At 36.4% G+C, this 6,281-nt stretch overlaps 1 protein-coding gene across 4 annotated transcripts in view; it reads left to right on the top strand.

Moving 5' to 3' along the window:
- Positions 1-4,036: 4,036 nt before the first annotated feature.
- Positions 4,037-6,281, top strand: part of LOC106876260 (uncharacterized) — a 19,399-nt gene continuing 17,154 nt past the window's right edge. The window contains exon 1 of one of the 4 annotated variants that reach the window (XM_089362624.1): positions 4,037-4,063. The gene's annotated coding sequence lies outside the window, so the exon portion shown is untranslated. Of the gene's footprint in view, positions 4,193-5,735; positions 5,884-6,281 lie in introns of those variants that run through there. The other 3 variants (XM_089362623.1, XM_052972798.2, XM_052972801.2) reach the window with 3 other exon arrangements.

Raw genomic sequence — 6,281 nt, 5'->3', positions numbered from 1 at the left:
TCTATCTCTTATTAATTTTCACCTTATTCAGAAGTGAATTTCTCACAACAAAGATGATACCATGCTCTTTGATCTCGTCTAAGCTCTTTCCCGGCCAGAAAAATATATAGTTTCTCCCATAGTTCCTAATTCTGCAAGACGTGTATCTTGTAGTATTTCAATGTCCAGCTGAAATTATAGCAGTTAATTGTTAATCATCACTGTCTTTCGTGTTTTACAGATCTTCAGAAGGTTATCTGACAATCCAGTGGTCATGGTCTGTACATTCTAGTATCCTAACCTGAGTAGTGACTCCGTTTGATCTCTTGATGGCTTTAGTGTAGTTTTTACCATCCACAATGCAGGCTGTTTTGTACTCTAATCCCTTTACACCCACTGAGGCAGGCGGACTGTGGCAGGACAGTATTTTGTTGGTTGTGGTCTGCCCAGTTTGAAGAGGAGAGCAGCTGTCCATTGAGAAACAATGGCTCTTACTCAGTCTAAATCTGTCCCTGCCATCTGGCGCCGCACCAATTTGAATACATGCTTATAATCGTAATACAACGACTTTCCGTGGTGATTTTGGAGTGCACTTTCCAGGGCGCAAGCCAGGACAGAGTTAATATGAGAGACCAGCTGTTGTTCATGTAACAAGTTTTCCATCTCAAGCTACTGATGTTTTCCAAAAGAAGCAAGGGCCAGTACAATTTGACACCAATGTTATCGTAGAAGTTACCAGAGCAATATTGGAAACAACGTAAGACTCTCTCAGGGACTTCATCTCTGAATTTTTCTTCAGAATTTACTCCTGAAGCTTTTGCCAATGGCTGGGTATGGCAGCAATGCAGCAAGGATTTTTCTTGTTTTAGATGAACTACCTTTCCAGGCTAATAATTTCCCTTTACTCGAAGTATTGGTTTTAAGGCACTAGCTCTTGCCTTTACACTTCTTTTCCTCTCAGTAGAAGCAGTTCCACTGAATTTCGAGACTAAGTCACCCTAATAGGTAATGGGTTGGACTTGATGTTATTCCCACTACCATTTTTCGGCCTGATTATCTTGGATCCATGAATATGTTATTAGCATATTCTGGTGCTGTGTGTTTATGTTTGATAACGACTTTGTTTTCCACGTTAGTCACATTGATACTGTGAATGTTGACCTGAGTTGGCAGTTCATAGGCACCCCGAACTAAGAAACTTCAGCTACGCAAGTCAACAAACTTTTCCATGATGTTTATAACCTGATGTTTGTAGAGTTTAACCAACTCTATAGACTGGAACGTTGACGAAAAAGTTTTTGACGAATAAGGAAATTTTGCCTAATTTGCATCGTTTGCATTTCTGTTTTTGAACATGTTCAATACAAAACATTGGATATATTTGGATTAAGTTCAAAGTCGCATTTTGTTGGAGAAATATGGAGTCGATAGCTTTGTATCACTAATACTAACTTCAATAACGTGAACGAGAAGCCAACTTGTTGATTGTTATAAACCCAATTGTTAGCTATTGATGGGTGGTTCGATCTGAGAGCAAGGCAATGGGTAGTGTGAATATAGAGACAACTAACTCGATGACATCAGCCGAAAGAGAAAAGGACCAATGTTCATACGAATCACCAAAGTACATAGTCTATTAAAGTCCAGAGGGATTTTGATTTCAGACTACGGTAAGACAAAACTGAGTACTGCAATATAATACATAAGTTAATTTTAACATATTAAATGTAGGGGGCATCATAAGCGCTAATTAGAAATAATTATGTGGAGAGGAAAACGGCGAAGGTAAAGAATACGCACACCCGGCGATTAAGGTTAGGGTTAGGGTTTAGGGTTTAGAGTTAGGTTAGTGCTAGACCGAAAACGGGTGGTATGCGTATTCTTTACCTCCCCCGAGGGAGAAAATAATATTGATCTTTGATTAATTTTTTTTTTATCGAATTACAAGACAATTGATCCCGAATTTCTTGCTGTCAAGTTTTATCCCTGATATACTTGTAGCGTACACTTGAGTGAAATTCCTCTCCTCTCTATTATATATATATACATACATACGAACGTAGTAGATAAAAGCTAGCCTTTAGCCGCATTTTAGACTCTGTTGTGTTTACTACTCTGATTGATTGGTATTGGCGCAATTTGCCTTTTGCTTTATCGCGCGCCAATATGCAACCCAACCAATCGCAGCCTTCAAATAAGGTCACGCGTGACAGCCTGTTTTCTACCTCAGCTGAGCCTACAACTCCTTATAAAAAAACCCTTTCCTCGTCTCGATGTCATTCGGTTCCAGACCTTTTAAGGCCTGGCCACTGACCACACAAGATACCACCAGTTCCAGCAACAACACAACAGCAGCCACGTGGGTCTCACCAACTTCGTCCAACAGCATTCGGGGACCTCCATCTCCGTCGCCACCATTCGTCCTAACGTCTACATCTCTCTACGTACTCGCCCAGGTTACAGCACTGCACTGTTCGTGAACTACTTCACCATGGATCAACAACGAATATACAACCTGCGAGAACTCCTGTACCAAGTGACCCAGGTGGTAGCATCACAGTTACAACTTCACGTACGACATGTACCGCAACCGGCTCTGCATCATCGCTGCAACTTCTTGATACAGTATTTTAACTATCGTCTACAATTGACTACGAACTGGTGTTTATCATTCTTGTGTCTATGAACTTACTCCTCACTTCGATGGCTACAAACTCTTTCACTGTCTCTTCTTCATCGCCATCCTTGTATGTTCTTAACTGGCATACATCTATGCCTACATACACACGCATACATCTTATTCTTATGATGGCCTGTCTATTATTCTGTATATATGCCGCACACACATGTTAACATATCAATAAATCTTCTTTTAAACATTCTACCCGGATGAGTCTCTTATTTCCCTCTAGAACATATATGCATTGTTCTATTTATATTTATTGTATCGACCGTGTGATGTACTAAGGAGCCATTCTCATCACCTCAGTTCGCACGGACGTCACAAGTCGGCGACCCGTTCCAGCTCCTTGAAACAACAAAACAATTATAATGGGAGAAGGGGATACTCCACAGGTATCTAAACTTTCATGCCTATTATATACTAAACATTATCGATTCAATCTACACTCTGTCTTCAAAACTGAAAGGAAACAGTATTTATATGGAATTCTTAATAAGTTCTTGATAGTGATGAAATCAACATACAATATTGTTGAGTTAATGATAAATATTGCTTTTCCCTGACGGCATAATTATTACTTGTTTCAAAATTAGATTATCTTTGCATTAAATACATTAATCCTAATACAACAATTTTCTGAATAGCTTAGTCACGTAGATGGGGTTGCGCATATGACTCTTTGTAGACCTTCCAAAACTAGTGAGGGTGATGCGCTTGATAATCACCTCGATCATTTACAAGAAATAAGAACTAGATTTGCTTCAGATCACATCCTACTAATTTAGAAAAGGACACATACATAGATTAATATGATTCTAAAAACATTTTTGTGCGGTTGGGGAAGGGAAACAAGTTGATGGCTGTTGGAACACATTTATAGACCTGCAGTAGTCGGGCGGACCTGGTGCTAAACAACATAAATTTGTTTTCTCAACAAATTTATTCTGTAAAGTATTTTATTGATCAAGTCGCCTTAAACGAGGATATAGCAGCTCATTGTTTATCTCAAATCAAAACCGTAATAACTGCAGCCTCGACTCTTCTGAAATTATTAACCGAACATTTCTTTCGATTAAATCGTTTAAATGTAATCATTTCTACAAGTGTCTGAGTTCCATACTCAACATTAAACACTTTATCACACTGTCCGCTCTTCGATGTAACTGGAAACACAGGGAGGTTAGATAATAATTCTTGCGTAATTTGCAAAAACATTTGTAAAATGTCTATCCGATATTACGATCACTTTAACTACTTAAGTTCAAGACGGCGATAGAATTTGTTAGATGACGACTTCCCAGCTAACTCTAGCTGCTGTCGATTCTCACTATCTGTCGCAGGCGGTGGACATTTTGTACAGACGGTTTATTCTTTAACCATACACCGTTTTCACCTCACTGTGTATGTTTGTGAGTACTTGACTCTTGTTATCATCATCATCATTACTGTCGTTATAATGGTCTTAGGCAAGGAATGAACTCCACTATGTTTCATTCTCGTTCTTCTAAAAATTTAATGCTTTTAACCTATGTAAGCAACAATTATTCTAATTTTTATTGTGGTTATTGTTGTCGAAGTTAAATGTAAAATTGTTTTCCCTTTCATTTGACATTCCTCAAACTGAGCATTTAAGATCCCCCATTCACACACATAAATACATACACGTATTCATATATATATGTGTGTGTGTATCTTTCTCTATCTTTTGTATATATACAAAATTTAGATTCTGTATTTTCCAGTGCTCACATTGACATGTATTTCTAATACGATGCCATCATAACTATGTACACGCAAGATATTGTCATGTAAATGTCTCGACAATTATTTGATCTTGGCAAAATAATAAATAAACAAAAAGAAGCCGCTCTCCAGACGTAGGCGTGTTCATGCTAATAGCATCGTAATTACTATAGACTCTTCAACTTAAACTGTTAATGTTGTTATATATAATCAAGTTGTTCAAAATACACACAATACATAAACACTGTATACGTATTTCATTTAAGTAGTTTTTTTTATAACTCTACGACTATTTGTTTTGTAAATATTTGACTTCAAATCATGTTGATAGTTTACATTTGAGTCATATAAATGCAATTAACGTTGGTATGGAGCTAAACAATTATTAATATGTTTGTATATGTATAAACTACATCATTTCACGTCTTACATCGCATGTCTTATCCATTCGTTCGCTGACAAATCTTTTATCCTCTGTTAAATTGCCAGGTAATTCACTCGCAAACACTTAATCATGCATACAGCATTGTTTCCGACTTAGACACAAGGCCTTAAATTTGCTGTTAAGTGTATACTCGATTAAATTAACTCCTGTACTTTATTTTATTGACTCCGAAAAAGCAAATTGTCCTCGGCAAGATTTGAACATTCTCCCCGATGCTACCAATCTTATCAGAAGTAGAGATATCCTTTGTCTTGTCCGGTCCACCCATGATAATATATATATATATATATTATATATGTATATATAAACAATTGCAGCGTGGAAGGTGTTTATAAGCAATTTAAAAACACGAAAACCGTTAGATTCACTTCAATATTTTAATTTAATTTACCAAAATGTTTTCATTGCTTTGAGATCGCGACCTGTTCACTGACAAAATTCCGTGCTGCATCTATATATATATATATATACACACACACACACACAGACCACTAGTCCTCGGACGTTTTTTTTTTTACGTATGCTGACCACTGGTTCAAACTGGTATTATTTAATATTAATTTCTACCCTTATTACACACACACACACACACATATATATATATATATACACACAAAATTCAGTAAATATTAAATGTATGTATGTGTGAATCTCCCGTAGCTTCATACCAACATTGATTGTGAACTTAACCCAGCCTTTTGTTTATTTTTGTTTTGTTCTTCGCCATATGTGTATGTGTTTGCAAGCTCTAAGTCTTAAAAGACACTTATTTACGCCTGTTCTTTAAATCAGTCTAACGATGTAGTTATAATCCATTATCGCACCATATTGGAGAGTTTCGTCTTTCGTCTGGTAACTAACAATTTCGCGTTTTTACTCTCACTCTTTTACTTTCACTTGACGCCCACCTATAATAACCAAAGGGAGAGCCTTCTGTGTAGTTACTCGACCTGTCAGAAATAGTAACCAAATCTCCAGTCACTCTTCTTTCCTGAAGTGGACGAGCATTGGCTACAAATTCTCATTGCTATACGTAAACAATGTTTCCTTCATTTTTTTTGTAAAATTATAATTACTATGAAATATTATCTTCATTTGTTTCAAGGCTTACTACTTGAGCATTATGTTTGATATAATTTATTTTCGAAATTAGAAATAAAGCATTTCTCCTTCGTTATTAAACTAATTTATTAGTTTCGTCTTATTTGAAATACTTTTGAAAAGAAATAGCGACTAAGGATGCGGGATTACTTGAGTTTGTCCAAGAAGATTTTACTACTATTTCTAGTCGTCAAAGCGCCTGTCCCTTTTCGTATTTTTCGAACCAATATCAATAGGAAATATCTTCAATTATTTTATTACTTTCGATCTTTATTATAATGTTTATTAGTTATTTCAGTGCTTGTTTCTGCGTTTCGTATAACTATTTAA

The sequence above is a fragment of the Octopus bimaculoides genome, chromosome 14 (genome assembly GCF_046866305.1).
Source record: "Octopus bimaculoides isolate indiv1 chromosome 14, ASM4686630v1, whole genome shotgun sequence".
NCBI lineage: Eukaryota > Metazoa > Mollusca > Cephalopoda > Octopoda > Octopodidae > Octopus > Octopus bimaculoides.
Note: the sequence above shows the minus strand (reverse complement) of the source record. Positions and strands in the feature narration are given on the sequence as shown.